The following is a 24,985-nucleotide window of genomic DNA, read 5'->3' as shown; positions in this document are numbered from 1 at the left end:
AAAATAGTCTTACTGGTAATCCAAGTAAAGAAAAAAAAAATAACCAATGAAAAATAAAACTGATAAAAATATCCAGTATTGTTAAGGATAAATTGAACTAGGCATATTTGTGTTTTGCTCATTGTTCTATAAACTGGTTGGACACTTTTGTAAAGCTCAATATATAATTAAGATGTTATAAGTGTTTATGCTTTTTAAATCAATGTTTTGGAATTAGTTTCGGAACTCTGTAATAAACAGTTATAAATTATAAATATTTACTGCAAATACTTTTAATGGTGAGTCACTGTTGTTCAATCTTTATGTCTGACTCTTTGTTGCCCCATGGACTGCAGCATGCCAGGCTTCCCTGTCCTTCACTCTCTCTCAGAATTTGCTCAAGTTCATGTCCATCAGTTGGTGATGCTATATAACCATCTTGTTCTCTACTGCCCTCTTCTCCCTTTGCCTTCAATCTCTCCCAGCATCAGAGTCTTTTGCAATAAATGGACTCTTCCCATCAGGTGGCCAAAGTATTGAAGCTTCAGCTTTAGCATTAGTCCTTCTAATGAATACTCAGGGTTGATTTCCTTTAGGACTGATGAGATTGATCTCCTTGCAGTCCAAGAGACTCTCAAGAGTCTTCTTCAGCATAATTTGAAAGCATCAGTTCTTTGACACTCAGCCTTTTTTATTGTCCAGCTCTCACATTTGTACATGACTGCTGGAAAAATCATAGCTTTGACTATGCAGACCTTTGTCGGCTAAATGATGTCTTTGCCTTTTAATAGGCTGTCTAGATTTATAACAGCTTTTCTTCCAAGAAGCAAGCATCTTCTAATTTCATGGCTGCAGTCACCATCCACAGTGATTTTGGAGCCCAAGAAAATAAAGTCTGTCACTCAGTCAGTCAGTTCAATTCAGTTGTTCCTTTGTGTCCGACTCTTTCTGATCCCATGGACTGCAGCACGCCAGGCCTCTGTGCCCATCATCAACTCCCAGAGTTTACTCAAACTCATGTCCATTGAGTCGGTGATGCCATCCAACCATCTCATTCTGTTGGCCCCTTCCCCTCCTGCCTTCAGTCTTTCCCAGCGTCAGGGTCTTCTCCAGTGAGTGAGTTCTTTGCATCAGGTGGCCAAAATATTGGAGTTTCAGCTTCAGCATCAGTCCTTCCAATGAATATTCAGGACTGATTTCCTTTAGCATGGACTGGTTGGATCTCCTTGCTGTCCAAGGGACTCTCAAGAATCTTCTCCAATACCACAGTTCAAAAGCATCAGTTCTTTGGCACTCAGCTTTCTTTATAGTCCTACTCTCACATCCATACATGACCATTGGAAAAACCACAGCTTTGACTAGATGGACCTTTGTCAGCAAAGCATTGTCTCTGCTTTTTAATGTGGTCTAGATTGGTCATAACTTTTCTTTCAAGGAGGAAACATCTTTTAATTTCATGGCTGCAGTCACCATCTGCAGTGATTTTGAATCCCCCCAAAATGAAGTCTGTCACTGTTTCCATTGTTTCCCCATCTATTTGCCATGAAGTGATGGGACCAGATGCCATGATCTTAGTTTACTGAATGTTGAGGTTTAAGCCAACTTTTTCTCTCTCCTCTTTCACTTTCATCAAGAGGCTCTTTAGTTCTTTGCTTCCTGCCATAAGGGTGGTGTCATCTGCATATCTGAGGTTATTGATATTTCTCTGTGCAATCTTGATTCCAGCTTGTGCTTCATCCAGCTCAGCATTTCTTATGATGTACTCAGAATATAAGTTAAATAAGCAAGATAATAATATACAGCCTTGACGTACTCCTTTCCTGATTTGGAACCAGTCTGTTGTTCCATGTCCAGTTCTAACTCTTGCTTCCTGACCTGCATACAATTTTCTCAAGCGGCAGGTCAGGTGGTCTGGTATTCCCATCTCTTTCAGAATTTTCCACAGTTTGTTGTGATCCACACAGTCAAAGGCTTTGGCATAGTCAATAAAGCAGAAGTAGATTTTTTTTCTGGAAATCTCTTGCTGCTTCAGTGATCCAATGGATCACAACAAGCAAACTGTGGTGAATCATTAAACTCAGCCTAAGTAGCCATAGCACATCACTTTGATGCAACCTAATGTACGTTTAAAATTATGTTTACAAATAACATACAAAATTCATTTTACGCAATTCTAGTTTAAAAAATAGGAAACTAAAATTATATATATATATATATACACACACACACATACCTATTTCTCTTTCCATTTCCCTAAACTATATAAAACTATGCATTTTGTATATATATTTGTATGATTTTTGTATATTCATTATTGATTATTTAACTTTCAGAAATACTAGTAAATATTTTACTAATGAACAAGAAAAATGCTTATAGAATTCAATTTTGTTTCCTGATGTCTGGTAAACTATTCTCAGGTAGAACTGGCCAGCAAGGTGATAAATCACTTAAAAAATCCCAAGTATTGGCAAATTTTCTCTTGGAGTTAGAAGGCAATGGCAGCCCACTCCAGTACTCTTGCCCGGCAAATCCCATGGCCAGAGGAGCCTGGTAGGCTGCAGTCCATGGGGTCGCTAGGAGTCAGACACGACTGAGCGACTTCACTTTCACTTTTCAGTTTCATGCATTGGAGAAGGAAATGGCAATCCACTCCAGTATTCTTGCCTGGAGGATCCCAGGGACGGGGGAGCCTGGTGGGCTGCCATCTATGGGGGTCGCACAGAGTCGGACACGACTGAAACGACTTAGCAGCAGCAGCTCTGCTGAACTCAAATGAGATCTTTTCCCCCTAAAACCCTTGCCCTCCTGTTTGTTTGAAAGATGGAATTCATGAAAAATTACCATCTATCGTCTACAAATTGCTGTGCACTACAGGGTCTATTAAACAGTATGACATTTTATTTTAATAACTATATATCCCAGGCTACCATGCCCTGTAGCTAGTCTCACATCAAATGCAGTCTTCTTGAACAGCCATTTTCTCAAAGTTCCTATTTCTGTGTAAAGCAAGTTGTTAGGGAAAGCAGGATAAAAATCTGGTGACTGAAAACATCAGCCATCCACATGCTCTTCTTCTTTGAGAATGGCAAATCTGAACATGTGTCTTCTTGTCAAAGATGAACAATCACAAAAGACATTAATGAAGCCCATGGAAACAAGTGCAGGGTGTAATAAAACATGACCATTATGAAGCAGCACAAAGTTACTAGAAAAGAACAAGCCAGGATGAGAAGATACCCAGTGAGATTGAAAGAGATATGGGAGAGATATTTAAGAGTGGCAAGGAACTAAAGCAGTACAAAAACAATGAGACATTCATGCCAGGGAGTAAAGAGCACATTCAATGATGCAGATACTCTCGTGGAAAACAAACTTGAGAAATTTTTGCAGAACGTAGAGTAAAAGGATAAGAAGGAAAAGGAAAAGGTCATGTATATAGAGGGCAAAGAATGGAATTTAAGCTAAAGCTAATAATGCTGAGTACTCCTAAGGAACCAACAAAGATAATATAAACAGAATAATTACTAAAAATGTAATGGGAGAAAAAACTTTGTGTTGATAAAAGTCAAAGTATGTAGATTGAAAAGGCTCACATTCTATTAAAAAGCCTTCAAATCAGATACTCTCCCCGCCAAAACACTACAAAATGTATTCTTGCAAATATATTATTAGGTTTTAGAAAAAATAAGTGCTCTTGCAGTAGAAAACAAAATTTCAGTGAACGAATTAAAATTAAGCTTTAATTTTTCTTATGTAACTCTTAATTCCAGAAGAACATGGAGACGTATCTGTAAGTTTTGCAAGAGACTAGGTTAAAATGCAGATATTCAAATTAGGCAAGCACACTTTCATTGACAAAGATAGTAGAAAGATGTATTTTTAGAAGTACATAGTAGCTTTCTAACTACCCTATATTCTTTTTTTGAAAAATATAAGATAAAATATAACTAAAACAAAATAGACTTAACAGTGTGCATTAATCACTGAGAGATGATTCAAAAACAGAATTTAATAACAAGAATGTTAGCATTTAAAAAGTGTGTAGAATTTTTCCGTATCCAATTTGCTCAACAAATCCATGGATCCATTATAACCTGATATATTTTATGGCTTAAAGGAAAGGGTTGGCCTTACCTTTTTTGTTCTTGCTCCTTTCATGGTATAGGAGAAATATTTTTGCTAACCTGTTACTCACTCTATGTTTAAGCTGGCCTTTGTGGCCCTTTTGGATGGCTATTGAGTTAGATCAAAGGTAGTTTCCTGCCACATGCCTAAGCCACTTTCAATGATGTGACACTGCCCTCAGCTCCTAATGTGGGGACCACATGCTTTGTCCTACTCGGGTACAGCCAGAACTGGATCTTGGTGGGCACCTGATCCATGACCATCAAACTACTGGTGATTAAAAGAATGGAAACTGAGTTAGACTGTCTGGGTCCAGATCTAAGATTTGCCACTAAACTTTGATCTTCATTTTCTTCTTTCGTGAAATGAGCTTAATGATTATTCCTATTTGGTTTGTCTGAAGTAAGGATTAAGAGTTAAGGCAAGCACTCTTTGGTATATGATACCTTATCCTGTTGCATGTTGTTATTGTTATTATTTTTTAATTGGAAGATAATTGCTTTGTAATATTCATCAACATGAATCAGCCACAGGTATACAGAAGTCCCCTCCCTATTGTTATTATTATTTGAAAAGATAGGATAATTCAATCAAATTCTCTATCCTTTCCTGAACTGGATTTGGGTAACTCAGAGTCAGTCAACTAGCAATGGGAACAGGAGCTTAAAGCATACACAGAGAGGAGTTATGAAATAGACTTGCAAGGGGTGTTGGCAATTTGGAGTTTGGAAGTAGTGGAAACTATGATTAAACAGTGTATCTTTGGGCAAATCTGATATAGGCCCAGACAGAGTCACATTTCCTCACTGAATACATGCCCTAAAACACTTGTCTTAAGCATATACATATTCACCCTTTAGAGATTGTCTCTTCCATGACTGTTGGACTTTTCAGCTTCACCAAATGAGGTAGCTCCCTATTATGGGCTGAATCAGTTTGTATTTCCAGAAAATTTGTAAGCTGAAATTCCCATACTGTGATGATATTAAAGAGGTGGGTGAGGAGGCCTTTGGATGGTGGTTAGATCATCAGGGTGGAACCTTCATGAATGGGATTAATGCCCTCATATAAGAGACTTCAGAGAGATCTCAAGCCCTCTCTCTGCCATGTTGAATACAGTAGGAAGACTGTAATATGCAGCTAGGAGAGGATTCTCATCAGAACCCTACCCATGCTAACTCTCTGGCCTCTGACTTCTAGTCTCCAGAACTGTGAGAAATAAATTTCTGTTGTTTATAAGTCACCCAGTCTATAGTACCTTGTTTAGTGGCTTGAACAGTCTAAGACATGCCCTTTATATAGGAAAATCTGCCAGAGTTAAAGGTAAGACAAGGGAATCTGGGTCTGGGATCTAAAATGGGGTTGAAGTGATCTTCCATTCTTTCTGGGATGTCTAGTCTGCCTTTTGCCTCTGCCAAGCAACAGATTAAATACCAAGCTTCTACGCATAGAAGTAAGGCCTGATTTGATTGAAGGAGGGTCCAGCTTAATGGAACTTAGTTCTAAGTGCATTCAGCCAAGAAATTTATGTATATTTCTATTACTAACATATCTAACTTGTCTGGACTTGGGAATTTTCTAAGAATAATTATGAACATTGAGTCATTCAAAAGGCTCATTTCCTAAGATTTCAAGATATAATTAGCAGTGTGGTATGGAATAAATGAAAGGGTACAGTTTTGGGGTTGATGCCTTATATATTTCTGTCTCAGACCTTTTCAGTGCTTTTAATTCTTTTGATGATAAAGAATCCAGCAATGTGTGGATCTTTGAATCTGTGGTGTATGGTAATTGTCAACCTAGAGCAGTGGCTCTCAGCCAGGGAGGGTTTTTGTCTTCTGGGAACATTTGTCAATTTCCGAAGAAAGTTTTGGTTGTCATACCTTAAGGACTTGTGTGATTGGCATCTATTGGGCAGAGGCCAGGGATGTTGTTACATATCTTACAGTTTAGAGGATGACCCCCCACCGCTCCCCCACCACCAGTGATAAAAGAATTATTTGGTCAGATATGTCGATAGGGCCAATATTGAAAAACTCTGACCTCAAATAGAAGCCTAGAACTTCTACTGAATGTTCCTTTTTCAAGCAACTAATGAGAAAAAACACGGGGGAGATAAACAAAAATGTCAGCAGCCCTCCATGGTATTCAGAGTTCCTCAGGTCCAGATCATTTTAGATGTTTGCTGTTTACCAATGACAACCAATTTGTTTATTTTCTAAAGTTCAGAGATTTCATGGGAGCTTGTTATTAAACTGCCTATTATTTTCTCTTTTCACAAACCTATTTTAATGGCTTAGTATTGAGATGTCTGACAGAGAGATCTTTTTGTTCTGAGTGCTGGATCTATTTTCACTTACATAAGATTTTTCTAGACAATACATCCTCAACCTGAAAATTCAAGAAGTATAAATCCTCCCCATGGTTCTGTCCTGTCTCTATCCCCAGCTGGCAGGCCTTCTACAAGCTCCTCATGTACGTTGAACATAGCGCTTCCTAACAGTTTCATAATTAGAACACCTCTGAACTGTTTAATTTTTAAAATTAATCTCTCTGATAAGCTCTAACCATTCAACTCTGAATCATTCTTCTAGTGTCAGGATAGAAGTCTTAATTGTTATAATATTTATAAGACTAATCAAGATCACCAAGAAAGCTTTATGGATGTCCCACTGGGTCATATGTAGCATTGATAGGATCAGATAGGTCTTGAAAACTTCCCTGACAAACATCTTGACATATAATTTTATTAATGAATCCTAGAAACTCATTGGAAAATTTCCTTCTATTCTGAGTTATTCAGGACACATTCTTGAATATAGGGGATTCTGCATAAACATCTTCATAACTGGAAAAGTAAAAGAGAATGAGTATTTCATTAATAAGGAATCCATCATTTAAAAAAAATAAAGATATTCTAGCACAGAAATGGTTATCTAGTAAATTTTGAAGGGAAATCTGAGGAACAGTTTGGTGGGGTTTTTTTTTTTGCAAGTTGTGGGATATGAATTTATAGAATGCATGGAGAGATATTTTAAAGAATGCTAGTTGTAAGGTTAAGAAAGTAGGCTTCATAAATTTAAACACGATCCACATAGCTAGTAGATATACCCCTAGAACTGGACGACTGAACAACAACAGAACCTTAGAGTATCCCTAGGATTTTGGTCCCAGCTCTGGAAGCCGTAAGAAGCCTGATCCCCTCTGTAAAGCAGTGGCTCCTAGCAGTGTACACAGCACTCCTCCAGGAGAGCCTCTCATGAAGGAGTGGTGAAAGCTTCCCTTCCTATTGAAGGTGAATTGAGAATCTTTTCTGCCGACCTACCTCTGCCATGGCTCAAACTCCCAGTCTGACTCAGAGGCATGCCTGTAGCAGAAGACTAACCTGTCCTCAAGTCCACTGTCTCTAGAAATGCAGGTATTACAGGGCCCTGTAGAAAATGGTTCTCCAAAGTCCTGTGGCAGGCCCTGTAGGCTGTTGAGAGAGGACAGTGAAAGTTCCTCCTGATGCCTGGTACACAGAGGGTTCTAGTAGGGGCAATCCATGCACATGGGCTGCACTTGCAATTCAGCCCAACACTGACACCATCTGGATGGAAACATGAACAAACCATTGCAACCAACGTGCTGAACTTGGAGCATTTTAGCTGGTACTTAAGAACCTTGGCCATTACCCTTTGTACTGAAAGTTGGGCTATTTTAAAGGGATTAAACCTATGGCTTGGACAATGGAAACTGATGGGTAGATGATCATGAATAAGCCCTTGCAGGGGCAGGATATATGGAAAGATTTTTGATTTCTCCTACAGGAGCCTGTGACAGTCCTCACTGTTTTCCACATCCCAGCTCACCAGGTGCTGACGCTCCCTGGTAATTAGGAAGCTGATGCTCAGTAGATACAGCAGCTTGTATACGTAGAAAGAGTGGCCACGTTAGAGCATGGGGGGATGGTGTAATGCCAAGGAAGCCAGACTGACCTTGAGATACCGTGACGTGATGAATGCAGTCACAGCACGTCTCTGTGTTCTAAACAATGCACAGGCAACTACCAAAGGACTCTGGGACAATGCCCTTGATTTCCCAGCTGGCTAGAGACTGGCAACTTGATTATATCGGGACCCTCCCTCTGAATGAGGGTTCTAGATATGCTTTGGTTTGTGTGGACATTCTGTCTGGTCTAACCCAAGCTTTCTCCTGTGCCTGCAGAAACCAGGTTGTCACCCTTAGGTGATTAGAGAAACTGAGTATCATGTTTGGATACCTTCACCAAAGAGACAGAGAGTGGGATCACATTTTGAAGGTTGTGTGTACAAGACCGGGCAAGAGAACATGACATGCAATGGAGGTTCTATCTCCTCTATAACCTGTAGGCAGTGTTGTTGGTAGAAAGGAAAAATGGAATATTAAAGCAGAGGATTAAATTACCAATAGGTAAAACTACCTTGGCTGGGTGGACTAAAGTACTCCCTTGGGCTTTAATACATTTGAATGATTTGAATGATCAACAAGTAGGGCCTGATGACCCAGATGCCAGACTTGGGAGCCCTGCTGAGATACCCCACGTTGTAAAGGCAAGGGAATGGCAAGATACAGCCATTGCCTTGCCCCTCACCTTGCATCAAAGTGCTCTGGTGCTAAGCTCCCATCTCAGTTGGGAGAGGCCTTGAAAGTGAAGTTACTCAGTTGTGTCCGACTCTTTGTGACCCCATGGACTGTAGCCTACCAGGCTCCTCTGTCCATAGGATTTTCCAGGCAAGAGTACTGGAGTGGGTTGACATTTCCTTCTCCAAAAGATCTTCCTGACCCAGGGATTGAACCCAGGTCTCTTGCACTGTAGGCAGATGCTTTACCGTCTGAGCCAGCAGGGAAGTAGAATTTACAATGGAATGTTCCACTGGGGTGGGTGAGTTACTTTGTACCCCTGAGTGAGGGGAACTACTCAGTCTCCACTAGGATCCTGCTGTCCTGCTGCAAATCAGGCCTATTGAAACATACTGTACCTGGAATGGAACCCACAGCACTGAAAGAGGGAAGGTATGTGTCCTGGTCCGACAAGTTCCTACTAAAAGGAATCAAAAAGCCCATACCCATACTGCTTGAGGTCTCAGTTTGAGTTTCTCCAGATAAGACTGGAACTTTCTTATATTTGTTGGCTATGTGTTCCTTCTGTGAAATTACTGCTCATATTTTGTTCATTTTTATGAGATTGTATATCTTCCTATGTGGAATATTTGTTCATATCTTTTGCCATTTATTCCCCTTTTGGGGGTACTAGTTTTCCTCTTCTTGTGTAGAAATTCTTTGCTTTTTGTACTAATGAAGTGTTGTGTGAGTTGTAAATATTTTCTACTTTAATTTTTTTGACATATCTTTTTATGTATAGAAATTTTTACCTTTAACATGCTTGAGCTAATCTATTTTTCTTTTTGGTTTCTGTTTTTAATCTTTTGTATAGTATTGTTTTTATAATTTTCTGGAGACAAGGCTTGAAAAACATCTTTTGTTATTTTATTTATGTTTACTATGGTTTTTGTCAGAATAGCATTTAGAGTTATTTCACACTTTTTTACATAATCTAAGCTCATATCAATTAAATTACAGTTTGTCCTCACTCTAGAGTATAGGTCCAATAATTTGCAACAAAACTTCTCAGTTTCCTTATAAAGTCCCAAGTTAAAGAGCCACTTTAACTTTAAATGTAAGTCTTTAAATGTAAGTACTCATATCAGCTATATCCTATCTTACTGTTATAATTGAGATCTAGTTTCCAGAATAGGAGAAAACTGAGCCTCACTCTACAGAGCTTTGTTTTAAACTATAATTCCAGGTGTGCTACACACTGCTTTGGCTGAAATCTACGTAGTAGGCTTTATAGTCTAGAAGGGTCAGATGCGTACAGGAATCCATCCATGAAGCCAAAAGCTGCCCTGTTGTAAATGTGCCACCAGGATCCATTTCAAAACAGTGCTTCCTCTTGCCAAGGTCAGTGGCTATCACCGAAGTAACCAGAGAATGCTCATGTTCTCCCTCTCAAAAAGGCAACCTCTTTGCAACATTAAATTTCAGCAGTTTTTGTCCATTTCTTTGCAGTGATGGAAAATTTTTTTTGTTGTTTACCCTTTCAAAGAAAAGATTACCACCTTCCTTTGAGAAGTGTTGACAGAGAGAAAAAATTGCTTTTAATTTCCCAGAAAATGTTTCCTTATTTTCTGGGAAAGTTTGATTTTCAAAGAAGCTGAGAAAATGAACACAACAGCTCCAAGTTCCCCCACATTGGGATCGATTGCTAAACTGAATGCGTGTCAGCTTTGCTGCTTAAACATGAACTCTACACGTAAGAGTATCTTCTTTATTTACTCATTTAATTTACTGATTCGACTTAGCAGTCAGTACTTCTCACCTTTCTGAAAGTGCTTTCCATACACTGCCCTCTGCACTTGCAATTGGGATAAAGCCCTAGAATTGAAGGTATTTAAAACGAGGCAGACAAGTACACATGGGATGAAGCCAGATTTGCTTTGAATACCGCTTACATGATCAGTTTAGTTTTATTTCAAGCATGAGCCTCACATATAGCCCTTTTGACCTGAGTGCTGCATCCCTAAATGGCAAACTAAACATTCATGAAAATTTAATGGCAAGGAAATTAGTACCTTCTTATGTTTCAGACTGTGAAGTGGCACCAGGGAGCACTTTTAGCAACAGGCAGAAGTGTGTGAATGGGCTGGACCAGACCTGAAACTTTTGTCCCTCCAACTTGTCTTTCCTTTTCAAGTTAACTGGCAGCTGAGACGTTCTGAAAGGATACCACCAGGATGCCACCCAAGAAAGGTATTTCAAAATAAAGACCTCATTGTAGGATATTCTACCTTTCTTAGAGATTAGGCACTTTAAAAAGTTTGTTTCATAATTTTTGTTTTCCTTTTGGGGTAACTCCCCTTTCTATTTTTCTGTGTGCAGGGCCCCTTTGTTTCTTGAGAAACTGGGATGGGTTTAATATTTCTTCAACTTCTTTTCTGTAATGGATGTGTGATTTCACCAACTAGTAAGTGCTCAAATTTACCTTCCTTTCATTTAGGAAGACAATGGGGGAAGCAAAATACACTGAGATTCCGGTGCGGCAACTCAGACTAGGGGTTTAGTCTGTAGCAGTGATCTCTTGTTGGATTGGTGTGTGGAGCAACTGTGAGGGAGACCTGTCTAGTTTCAGTTTGTGAATTAGATACAGTTCTGAGTTCAGTAAAGTTGATGAGCAGAGCAAAGAGGATTAAAACAGAGAAAGCTAAGAAGAGAGACATAAAACCCTATTGGGGGAGGCATGTATGTGACGGGAAGCAATGTGACAAAGCACTTTTGGTTCCTATGACTTGTCATAGAGGTGCATTTTCAGTACCATGGAGATAGTGGTTAGCATATTCAGCTATTATTCTATGATGCTAACACAGTTTGATCTGTTGTCAGCCTCATTTCAGTCCCCAAAAGACAAACTGGTAAAAAATTTAAATATGGAAAACCAGGAAATACATATTTGCTTTTCAGCATAGAGCTTCAAATCCAAATGGCTTTGGTCTCCATCATTCCATTAACCAACTTATTTAATCTTAGAATGGGAAGTGAAGACACTAGAGATCTCATTTTGTTGTTCAGTCGCTGTGTCCAACTCTTTGTGACCCCATGGACTGCAGCATGCCAGGCTTCCCTGTCCTTCACTATCTCCCAGAGTTTTCTCAAACTCATGTCCATTGAGTCAGTGATGCCATCCAACCATCTCATCCTCTGTCGCCTTCTTCTCCTTCGGCCCTCAATCTTTCTCAGCATCAGGGTTTTTTCCAATGAGTTGGCTCTTTGCATCAGGTGGCCAAAGTATTGGAGCTCATTTAGAGATAACCGATCAAAGTCATCCAGACCTAGCTCTTGAGAGTCTGAGCAGTATCCTATTTAATATGCTCACTTATTTTGTTGACTTCAAACATCTGGGGAGTCTTAGGAATATTATTATCAAAACAAGGCATTGCTTTTAAAATGCAAAAACAAAATCAACCACTTCTTTTGAATCTCAGCATACTTTTCCAAAGAAGCTATTAGAAATAGCTCATATTTGCATATTAACTTTTAACAGGTGGGGTTGGTTTTTCATTAATACATGTCAGTTCAGTTCAGTTCAGTAGTCGCTCAGTCATGTCCGACTCTTTGAGACCCCATGAACCGCAGTTCACCAGGCCTCCCTGTCCATCACCAACTCCCGGAGTTCACTCAGACTCATGTCCATCAAGTCGGTGATGCCATCCAGCCATCTCATCCTCTGTCGCCCCCTTCTCCTCCTGCCCACAATCCCTCCCAGCATCAGAGTCTTTTCCAATGAGTCAACCCTTTGCATGAGGTGGCCAAAGCCCTGATTTAGCATCATTCCTTCCAAAGAAATCCCAGGACTGATCTCCTTTAGAATGCACTGGTTGGATCTCCTTGCAGTCCAAAGGACTCTCAGGAGTCTTCTCCAACACCAGAATTCAAAAGCATCAATTCTTCGGTGCTCAGCTTTCTTCACAGTCCAACTCTCACATCCATACATGACTACTGGAAAAACCATAGCCTTGACTAGACGGACCTTAGTTGGCAAAGTAATGTCTCTGCTTTTGAATATACTATCTAGGTTGGCCATAACTTTCCTTCCAAGGAGTAAGCGTCTTTTAATTTCATGGCTGCAATCACTATCTCCAGTGATTTTGAAGCCCCCCAAAATAAATTCTGACACTGTTTCCGCTGTTTCCCCATCTATTTCCCATGAAATGATAGGACCAGATGCCATGATCTACGTTTTCTGAATGCTGAGCTTTAAGCCAACTTTTTCACTCTCCTCTTTCACTTTTATCAAGAGGCTTTTTAGTTCATTGTGGCTAGAAGCAAGAATTCCAATACTGCATGTATAGTATGCTTTGGCTTGACTGTGTGAGGATTCCCTTTAGTTATTATAACTGTCAAATGATGTAAGGTAAATACCTTCAAAACATATTTTTCTACTTAGGAGTATTTTTCACAGGCCTGTTTTTGTTTCACCAAAGATACAGATTTTTAGTATCTGAGTTCCATATGCTAATATTCAGAAGCACTAAGCATTAATATATTCATATACTTTAATGGGGAAAAAAGATAAAATTACACTCTTGTCTGATGTCTTCATAGGTCTTGGAAAGGCTTGAAGAAGGGGCATGAAGTTCATAAAGCAATATTTAGTGAGAGACATTTAAATGATCCAAACCAAAATTGCCCTAGACAAGAAAAATATCGCTGTATAGAAGTTGAACCTCTAAGGCCTTTCCTCATGCTACAACAATTGCTTCAGTTTGGAAATTTATTCCTAAATCTTGATATCCCTGATAGCTCAGTTGGTAAAGAACCACCTGCAATGCGGGAGACCCAGGTTTGATTCTTGGGTCGGGAAGATCCCCTGGAGAAGGGATAGTCTATGCACTGCAGTGTTCTTGGGCTTCTCTTGTGGCTCAGCTGGTAAAGAAACCACCTGTAATGCAGCAGACCTGGGTTCGATCTCTGGGTTGGGAAGATCCCCTGGAGAAAGGGACGGTTACCCACTCGAGCATTCTGGCCTGGAGAATTCCATGGACGAGTCCATGGGGTCACAAAGAGTCAGACACAACTGAGTCACTTTCACTTTCAAATATCTCAAATTAGTATGTGAGAATTTTTCCTCCTCTTCTCTTTGTGGTGTGGGGAAACGTCAGTTCCCATCAATGCAGAGATTCATATTTGCCAGTACTGTTATTAAATTATCTTCTTATTCTCTTGTGTTTGAACAAAGCATCTTCTTTAATTTTGATTCATTTACACAATATACAAAAAAAATAATAGAAACTCTCTGACTTCAAGACACTCATAACCTATTTGAGGAGATGAGACAAAGAGTAGAAAATATTTTAAAAAGCAGTGCCATTATGAGAAAGATGTTTGAGTGCAGGATATGAAGTATCAGTTGAATTGCAGAGGCAATATATACTATGTACCTTTTCTCATTTCCAATTACTTAATCCTCTTCTATGACACTCTACTGAACATTCTTCAGTTTATTCAGATCAACCCTTAGCTATGGAGCTGAAATTTTCAGCAGATACAAGTCTGGTAGGCCCTGGATATGTCTGGATGACCATTTTAAAGTTCTGACTACTACAGTTCTGTTTATGCCAAACTGAAGGTGCTCACTCTTATCACATCATATCATTATCTCTTGGCAGTGTGGGGAGTGGAACAAATATTGGAATCATGCAGACCTGGGTTTGAATTCAATCTTTGCTTCACTTCTTCTTGTAAGCTTTAGATCTTATTGGTTAGGGGAAATTTGGTTACAGACAACATATTCCAGTTTAGCTAACCTAAGCTAAACTGTTTCCATTGTTTCCCCATCTATTTGCCATAAAGTGATGGGACCAGATGCCATGATCTTCGTTTTCTGAATGTTGAGCTTTAAGCCAAGTTGTTCACTTGTTCACTCTCCTCTTTTACTTTCATCAAGAGGCTTTTTAGCTCCTCTTCTCTTTCTGCCATAAGGGTGGTGTTATCTGCATATCTCAGGTTATTGATATTTCTCCCAGCAATCTTGATTCCAGTTTGTGCTTCTTCCAGCCCAGCATTTCTCATGATGTACTCTGCATGGAAGTTAAATAAGCAGGGTGACAATATACAGCCTTGATGTACTCCTTTTCCTATTTGGAACCAGTCTGTTGTTCCATGTCCAGTTCTAACTGTTGCTTCTTGATCTGCTTACAGATTTCTCAGGAGGCAGGTCAGGTGGTCTGGTATTCCCATCTCTTGAAGAATTTTCCACAGTTTGTTGTGATCCACACAGCCAAAGGCTTTGGCATAGTCAATAAAGCAGAAGCAGATGTTTTTCTGGAACTCTCTTGGTTTTTTGATGACCCAGTTCTTTTTCTTAACAGAGCCAGTTAGAAGCTTTGAACCAGACAGCTGAGAAATTTCTTACAGGATGGTATGGCTCATATATCCTGTGTGTCATCCTGCTCCTTGTATGATTTGGCCTGGGCGCTCTAATTCTAAAACCTTAATTATGTGTTACAAAGTTTTCACAATCTTTGCTTTTTAACTCTGAGAATGACTTCATGATGCTGTAAGTCTTTTTATGCACCTGAGGGCTAATGGTTTATCTGTCTTATTCCTCACATCTATTCTTTCTCCTTGAAGGTAAAGATTGTCAGAAAACTATGTAGACTGAAGAGGCCTTCCTACCCTTTCAATGTTGATCCTATCTTCTGCTGTTAAGTCTACACTGAAAATAGGTCCCTCATTTATGCAGCACCATGACATTTCCTGGGTAATGAACAGTTTTACAGCAAGCGTAGCTCATTTTGTTTTTTCATTCCACAGCTAATATTATGTGCAAGTTAAACTTGCAATTAGTCCACACCTTAAAATATGGTGATTTTGTGAAATGGAATTCTCTAACTTCAAATAGAGTTCCTTTTCACTGAACTTACTGAATTACATTCAAATCAATAATTCTGTTCTTTAATATCTGGTTTTTGAGAGGCAGTGACTAATACAATAGCATCTCCTCCCCCAATTCTATCTGCCTTTAAGAAAATATTTTTGACTCAAAGAAAAAGATGTTTTCCTGCTCTTCTATTTCTGTTCCAACTCCCCAAATATGCAAAAACTCCAGGCTTTCACAGTTCCAGAGTTTCTCTGACTCCACATAAAAGATTTTAATATAGAAACATATCGATAATGCTAACCTCCCACAAAATACTTAGAAAATAATGCAAGAGTCTTCTTGCAAAAACATCTCCTGGGCCCTGCAGGAGATACTTGCAAGTTCCAGTTAAACTTATGATGTAGCCCTAGATCGTGTCCTCATGTGGCTTCTTATTATAATACCACCATTGTGATCTAGGATCCAGTACTCTAAATTCTCTGTCCTTTTCATTTTAGCTTGCTTTAATTTAATTTTTATCCAGGTATCTGGGTAGAAAATATCAATATATTATTTTTACACTAGAATTTAAATTATTGATGGGTAAAGGAGTGCTTTTTAGTATTCTGCTATGGCTCATATTTTTTTCAGACCTTGCCTAATTCCTAGATTGTCATTCCCTTCTGTCTCTTCCTTCATCAGAAAGCTTAGATGGTTTCTATTGTTGCCATGTAACATTTAAATAGATTTCCCAAACCAGTATGTCAGGATCTTCTGCCATTTGAACTTAGTTTTACTTTAAGTTCTTATTTGATCTATTTGATCCACTTTCCATTCCCTAACCGTTTGATTAATAAGTACTAACATCACTTCTCTTTTGGCTTCTCACTTTCTGTGCTTCTTTTTCTGACCGATTCTTTTCTTTTGACCGCTTTTATTTTTCAAGTACATCAGTAACATCATTTTAACTACTTGTTCTGCCCTGGGAGCCATTCTATCTCTTTAGAAAGCTTTCAACTGTATTATATCTCATCTTTTATGTTTTGATGTTTAATAGCATGCAGAAGTTTTGTTTTGTTTTAATAATATGAGAGAAAGTGTGCTCACTTAATGTTACATTTTTAAAAATTGTTACTTTTTGAAAAAGAAAGCATAGAAAATTCAACAATATGCCACAGCTAGCAAAATATTTGTAATCAGGACTCTTCTAGAAATTTCAGGATGTATCCTGTCACTGATTACACTGGAAGACATGGGAAAGCAGGGGCATAGCTGGCTTTAATCCCATATATCTTCTACTGCTACATGAATACTTAAGACTTGGTAAGTATTTATTGAGTGAACGATTGACTGTACTGTGAATAGGTACGTGGATAGTGAGTAGAGTGATCCTAGGCCTAATAAGATACCTCCTAAAACCCATTTTCAGGTAGGTGTAAGACGTGAGTGTAGTCTAGGACCCCACTCCTTGTTCTTAGCTCGCTTTTGCAGGGAGAATTAGAAAAGGAGGTTGGCCTCTGATACTATTTTTCTTGGTAGGTTGCTGTTAAGTCACTTCAGTCGTGTCCGACTCTGTGCGACCCCAGAGACGGCAGCCCTCCAGGCCCCTCATCCCTGGGATTCTCCAGGCAAGAACACTGGAGTGGGTTGCCATTTCCTTCTCCAATGCATGAAAGTGAAAAGTGAAAGTGAAGGCTCTCAGTCGTATCCAACTCTTAGCGACCCCATGGACTGCAGCCTACCAGGCTCCTCTGTCCATGGGATTTTCCAGGCAAGAGCACTGGAGTGGGTTGCCATTGCCTTCTCCGTCTTGGTAGGTTATATGAGATCAAAGGCAGAAATTAAGGAAATAGGTTTATTTTTAGACTTGGTGACTTATTTAGATAGGTTGCTGTAGAAGGTGGTGCAAAGATATTCACACATAGAATATCACATCAAGGGTGCTTTAACACTGCATTCCAATGATCTGGGAGAGGTTGGGTGGAACAAGTCTGGCAGCTGGTGACTCAGGCTGTGGGTCAGCAGACCTGAATATTACCTTTGGCACCATGATGCTGCCTTAGCTTATAGACTGTGAGGTTAATCTAATGGACCTTCAATCATTTGTTTTATCTAAAAAAATCTGTGTAGCTTTTTGCTTCCCTTTAAATTTCTCTTGTCTAGAGGTGAGGGCACCAGATGCCTGTGAGCTTATCAGCACTGACCACTAGGAAGAAAAATTATCCCACTCATGAGAAAGTGACATTTGCTTTCTCTGTGAAGAGGAATGATCTGTATAACTGTGTGCAGAAGTGGGAACATGGCCTGCAGTTCCGTGCCATGTTCCTCTCCATCCCCCTGCAGTTATGTTTCATTTGTGTGGAGGAGGCTGGGGTTATGTGAGGAGCAGAGCTGCCAGACTGAACAAATGTTATGGTGAGAAGTCAGGAAATTAAAATATCAAAAATTTCAAGGGGAAAAATTTACAATAGCTACATTTAAAAGTGCTTTGATGTTGAAAGGTATGAGTGATGTAGTTAAGGAAAACAAGATCTTCTCTAAGAAAGTTAGGAAAGAGCCTAAAGAAGCAGCCCTCATCTCTTGGGGCACAGCTCTTATCTATCTATTCCCTCCATGGCCTGTGCCTCGTCCTTCCTGTGACTTTGCTCAGTATCTTTTTTACTCTTGGAAAGGTTTCTTATATTAACCGAAAGGTCCCAAGCAAGACTCTGGGGGAAATGTGGTAAGTCTGAGACTGGAAGGAATTTACTGTATAATATCCCTATTGTTCACTGATGGACTGGTTTATTCATTCATTCATTCACTCATTCAAGTTACAAATATTTACTGACTGCTACAGTTTGCCATGTGAAGAGTTGACTCATTAGAAAAGATTCTGATGCTGGGAGGGATTGGGGGCAAGAGGAGAAGGGGACGACAGAGGATGAGATGGCTGGATGGCATCACTGACTCAATGGACATGAGTCTGAGTGAACTCCGGGAGTTGGTGATGGACAGGGAGGCCTGGCGTGCTGCGATTCATGGGGTTGCAAAGAGTCGGACACGACTGAGCGACTGAACCGAACCAAACTGAACTGAACAGTTTGCCAGGCACAAAGGACAAAGAGTTAAAGAAGGCGAACAAAGGCTGATCCTGCCTTCCTGGAGCTCACTGCTTGTGGAGAAAAAGAACAGTGGCTCAGTTTACCAATAGCTGGATTACATAGTGTCAGACCTGACAGTGCTATGAAGAAAACTAAAGCAGGGCAGGAGAACTAGTGATCCTGGTAGTTTTTGATTTCTCCATCTTTCTAGTTGCTCTTGCAGGTGGCATGGCAAAGGAAATTTCTAGTGTTGACTTTCAAGTTAGTGCATTTTCCTGCCCTATGTCTCACCCCTACGTTCTCCCTCCAGCCTGTAAGGTATATTTTTTAGAGGTATATTCCCTTGGATTCTGCAATGTAGGTCAGCTTCCTTCCTCTTAGCTGCCACATATTCACTATAAAAATGTATATGCACTACCTTCCTTTGCCTAGAGACATCAGACTTCTCTGTTCTCTCATTTTTGAAATGGTGTAGAGATTGCTCATCTGCTGATATTCCTTCTTTCCCTTTGTCTTATGGATTTGTGCCTTTTAAACTTCCTTCACTACCATGTGTAGTTAGATCTTGGGAAGTACTAAAGGCAAACATGTATACAACCCACTATATATAAATGAATGTATCCACTTAATCTGTCTAAAATTTGAGATAATAACACAGCCATCACTGGGTTTCTCTGTGGACTCTGGACATTTTTAATCCCTGTAATTTTTCAATTGCTGGGCAGTAACATAGTCATGGCATCTGGTCCCATCTCTTCATGGGAAATAGACAGGGAAACAGTGGAAACAGTGGCAGACTTTATTTTTGGGGGCTCCAAGATCACTGCAGATGGTGACTGCAGCCATGAAATTAAAAGACACTTACTCCTTGGAAGAAAAGTTATGACCAACCTAGATAGCACATTCAAAAGCAGAGACATTACTTTGCCAACAAAGGTCCATCTAGTCAAGGCTATGGTTTTTCCAGTAGTCATGTATGGATGTGAGAGTTGGACTGTGAAGAAGGCTGAGCACTGAAGAATTGATGCTTTTGAACTGTGGTGTTGGAGAAGACTCTTGTGAGTCCCTTGGACTGCAAGGAGATCCAACCAGTCCATTCTGAAGGAGATCAGCCCTGGGATTTCTTTGGAGGGAATGTTGCTGAAGCTGAAACTCCAGTAGTTTGGCCATCTCATGCGAAGATTTGACTCATTGGTAAAGACTCTGATGCTGGGAGGGATTGGAGGCAGGAGAAGAAGGGGACGACAGAGGATAAGATGGCTGGATGGCATCACCGACTCGATGGACATTAGCCTGAGTGAACTCTGGGAGTTGGTGATGGACAGGGAGGCCTGGCGTGCTGCAGTTCATGGGGTCGCAAAGATGTGGACATGACTGAGCGACTGAACTGAACTGAACTGAACATAGTCAAGTATGTTGACCTGAAACAAACAGATTGCCAGAAATTTCTCCAGCAAAAAGAGATTTATTGAGGATCTACATAAAATTGCAGTTAGGGGTCTGCAGCCATGGTTAGCCACATGCAAGTTCCTGCATGGAGGGAAGGGGAACACTTTTAAGGAGAGGAAAAAATGGGTGTGTAAATTGGGAGATAGGGGTTGAGATATACACACTAGTATATATATAATAGTGGAGAAGGAAATGGCAATCTACTCCAGTATTTTTGCTTGGAAAATCCGATGGACAGAGGAGCCTGGTGGGCTATAGTCCATGGGGTTGCAAAGAGTTGGACACGACTGAGCACACACAGCCACACACGTATAAAATAGATAACTAATAAGGACCTACTGTATAGCCCAGGGAACTCTAATCAATACTCTGTAATGACCTATATGGGAAAATAATCTAAACAATGAGTGAATTAATGTATATGCATAACTGATTCACTTTGCTGTACAGCAGAAACTAATACAGCATTGTAAATCAACAATACTCCAATAAAAATTATTTTTAAAAAAGCGATAGAAAGGAAAAGGAAATTGATAGGGCTTTAGTAAGCCAAGAGTCCACGGCTTTTCATTGACTGAGTCTGTGCTAGGAAAAGAAATCTGTCTTCCTCCGGGGCTGTTTTGGTCACAGGGTGTGAGAGCTCCCCCTTCTGGTCTCCAAACTCTATTTAATTGAGGTTTTTATTTATTCATTTTTCATAGCTAACAGTGCCTATTGCTATAAATTCTAGCCCCCATCTTGTCAACTCAATGGGGTTGTAACTTTCTCTTTACCAATTCTGCTTCTTTTTTATTAAGATTTTTTTTTAACTTCTTTTTTAGAGGTTCAGTTTAACTCTCAGAACTGTTCACAGAGAGCCTTCAGTAATTTATCCATTACAGTGTAGAATTCCTACTCAGTAACAGTTCCTGTGGGGGGTTCTGCTTGTAGATTTTGCTCTGGTAAATTATAATTCTCTGTATTCGCTTCTCTCTCTCTAATTTTGAGGGCTGCCTTGTAACCTTGATTCTCTGACAGATGTTAGAAGAGTTATTGATTTTCAGTTTTATCAGCTTTTTCTTGTTTTGGGGGTGGGAGTGATGACTTTCAATCTCTTTACATCTAGAGAGTCAGTGGGAGTCTACCTCTTTAATGCACCTTGTTCTGACCATTTCAACTCCCTGGGATGTTTCCTCTCTCTTAGCTCTCTATATTTGACATTTAATATCAGGGTACTTATTTCCACCTTACACCGTTTTATTTGTGCATAGCATATATTCTAGCTAGACTGGACCTCTTTAATTGAAAGAAAAACATTTTACAGTTCCCCAGATTTCATTAGATTATTTTAGATTTGAGTGCTTCTGTATGTCAGACACTGCCACATACATTTTACTTATTTATCACAACACACCTATGAAATTATTTGCTTTTATAATTTGTTGAAATGAAAGCCCATGTTTGGAGAGGTTATATGTGGCCTGTGGTCATGCTTTTTGAAGTGGCAGAACTAGGTTTTGAACTCAGGTCTCCCTGATTCTAAGAAGACAGTTCCTTCAGCTAAGCTACAGAGTCCTTCCTAGTGCTTTGTTGTACTCTTGTTCATTGAATGAATTAATGAATGAATTATCTGGATATTTCTGTGCTGTTCTCTCTCTAAGTGAAGATGATGGCAGGTACTTGACCTCTGAATAAAATAGTCAACTGAGATCTCTTAATTTGGAAACCAAGAAAAAGTAGAGTTAATTAAATGAAACTCTCTCCCATCACTTCTCCTTAAACTTACAGAATGTCTCAGAGACATTTTTCTGAGCTCCATTATAAGGTGGAACATTTTAGCTACTACTGAAGAAAGCACTAAACATTTTATGAGTTGGCTCTTTCTTCCTAACACTGTGGGAAAAAATGTTGTTTGCTAAGTTCTGGCTGCTTTATTCCTGTTTTTTTTTTTTTTTTTTTCATGATGCTTTATAATCCAGGCCTTCTTTACAGGGACACAGGGGTGGTTTATAACTGCAAGGGTCCAAGAAATGTTTGTGTGAGATTCTAGAAGACATAGTGAAGCAGTAACCTCTTACTTTCTGTAGCTTTTTTTTTTTTCAAAAATTTCCCTTATTGTTTTGTCTCCCTATGTCTCAGTCTTAAAATAAAAAACAAAACAAAACTTTGCTTTTTAAAGTATCTTTAAAAGTAAATGTGGTAAGTAATAATTTACCATAATAGTAATTTGGAAATACAGAAATAATCTAAAGAAGAAGAAACTTTTTCACAATTTCATCATCCAGATATAACTGCTAACATTTTGGCATATTTCACCTCAGCCTGTGCACCCTTTTTGCATAAAACATTGATTTCTGATCTCTGATAATCTGAAGGTATTGGATATGAAATAAAAAAGAACGAGCCAGGAGGCAGCCAGGGAGCTTGACTCATGTTTTGCTTTGCTTTGTTTCCCACATGTGACTGGAAAAAAGAACTCAACCTACCGAATGCTAGAACATTTAGCATGAATAGATTTCTCGTTTGGTCAAGATACCAAATTTACTCTCCTTTCTGAAATAAATTTTTAAAAAGTGGACAAAATATATGAAACAAACATTTTCAAGAGATTATACCTCAGACAATAAAGAATAGTAGCCTCTAAGTAATGGAAGACAAATAAGGTGAACCCTGCAACTGCCCCAGCTACTGTCTAGAGAGAGTCTCCAGGCCACATTGTAGGGAGTAGGGGTGTATGCAGAGATTAATGAGCTCCCTGAGTTGAGGAGATACAGCTAAGATCCCAGGGACACTAAAGCAGCTAAAATTCACAGGGCTGAACAGAAGAGAAAGCTGAACAGAGAGAGAGAGCATTCTGGAGAAAAGGAAAGAAAGCTGAACAGAGAGAGAGCATTCTAGAGATTTGCAGTGTTTCTGTGCAAAGAGTCGGCCACGACTGAAGCAGCCAAGCACGCACTGACAGTTCAACTGCCTAATGATCCTGTTTGCATGTGGCTGGGGAAAGAACTTCCAAAAGGCGTAGAGGGAGAAATCACTAGAGCCCACACAATTCTGGGAATAGTTTGTCTTTCTACCAGCAAGTATATAAAATCTTATAATTCATGGAATGCAGGTAGAGTACTAAGAAGAGATTTTCCTTAGCAATAGGGAAAAGTTAGCCCTAGACCAAATGTTGTTCTGGTCCCACCTAACAGCTTAAAGTGAATCTCCAAAGAATAAAACTACTTTAAGGTAACTTAAATGCATACCACAACAAAACTGAAGAATGTTTATCAGAATATAAAAATATTTAAAACGCTGGACTGGAAGAAACACAAGCTGGAATCAAGATTGCCGGGAGAAATATCAATAACCTCAGATATGCAGATGACACCACCCTTATGGCAGAAAGTGAAGAGGAACTAAAAAGCCTCTTGATGAAAGTAAAAGAGGAGAGTGAAAAAGTTGGCTTAAAGCTCAACATTCAGAAAACGAAGATCATGGCATCCGGTCCCATCACTTCAAGGGAAATAGATGGGGAAACAGTGGAAACAGTGTCAGACTTTATTTTTTGTGGCTCCAAAATCACTGCAGATGGTGACTGCAGCCATGAAATTAAAAGATGCTTACTCCTTGGAAGGAAAGTTATGATCAACCTAGATAGTATATTCAAAAGCAGAGACATTACTTTGCCAACTAAGGTCCGTCTAGTCAAGGCTATGGTTTTTCCAGTAGTCATGTATGGATGTGAGAGTTGGACTGTGAAGAAGGCTGAGTGCCACAGAATTGATGCTTTTGAACTGTGGTGTTGGAGAAGACTCTTGAGAGTCCCTTGGACTGCAAGGAGATCCAACCAGTCCATTCTGAAGGAGATCAACCCCGGGATTTCCTTGGAAGGAATGATGCTAAAGCTGAAACTCCAGTACTTTGGCCACCTCATGCAAAGAGTTGTCTCATTGGAAAAGACTTTGATGCTGGGAGAGATTGGGGGCAGGAGAAGAAGGCGATGACAGAGGATGAGATGGCTGGATGGCATCACGGACTTGATGGACGCGAGTCTGAGTGAACTTCAGGAGTTGGTGATGGACAGGGAGGCCTAGCGTGCTGTGATTCATGGGGTTGCAAAGAGTCGGACACAAGTGAGAGATTGAACTGAACTGAACACTCAATAAAGACACATTTATAATTTCTATTATGTAATCGAATATTATCGTGACTATAAAGAAGTATAAAAATACATATAATTATGAAAAAAATCAATGAAACATAATTACCCAGATGATACAGATACAGATGATATAAATAGTAGACAAATAGTTATTATAACCTTATTACACACATTCAAGAGGCTAATGGAAAAATTAAGTAGAGACATGTTGCTGCTAAGTCACTTCAGTCGTGTCTGATTCTGTGTGACCCCATAGACAGCAGCCCACCAGGCTCCCCCGTCCCTGGGATTCTCCAGGCAAGAACACTGGAGTGGGTTGCCATTTCCTCCTCCAATGCATGAAAGTGAAAAGTGAAAGTGAAGTCGCTCAGTCGAGTCTGACTCTTAGCAACCCCAAGGACTGCAGCCTACAAGGCTCCTCCGCCCATGGGATTTTCCAGGCAAGAGCTCTGGAGTGGGGTGCCATTGCCTTCTCCCAAGTAGAGACATAGATGAAATTAAAGAGATAAAATTAATCTTCTACAGACAGTGTCTAAGATGAAGCATATACTGCATGAGATTAATATCAGACGTAAATGGTCTAAATACCCAAATTAACAGTTAGGAACAGTCAGACTAGAGTCAAAAACTAAGATTCAACTATATGTTGCCTATGAGAAACTCACTTTCAGTATAAATATACAAATAGTTTAACAGTAAAAAAGATAGGGGAAAAAAAAGGTGCATCAGACTAATCAAAAGAAAGCTGGAGTGATCATGTTAACATTGGTCAAGTTCTATTTC

The 24,985-nt window shown here is 39.6% G+C and overlaps 1 protein-coding gene across 1 annotated transcript in view; it reads left to right on the top strand.

Moving 5' to 3' along the window:
* TMC1 (transmembrane channel like 1) overlaps positions 1–24,985 on the top strand; it is a 150,107-nt gene that overhangs the window by 4,292 nt on the left and 120,830 nt on the right. The window lies entirely within an intron of this gene.

The sequence above is a fragment of the Ovis canadensis genome, chromosome 2, assembly GCF_042477335.2.
Source record: "Ovis canadensis isolate MfBH-ARS-UI-01 breed Bighorn chromosome 2, ARS-UI_OviCan_v2, whole genome shotgun sequence".
Lineage (NCBI taxonomy): Eukaryota > Metazoa > Chordata > Mammalia > Artiodactyla > Bovidae > Ovis > Ovis canadensis.
Note: the sequence above shows the minus strand (reverse complement) of the source record. Positions and strands in the feature narration are given on the sequence as shown.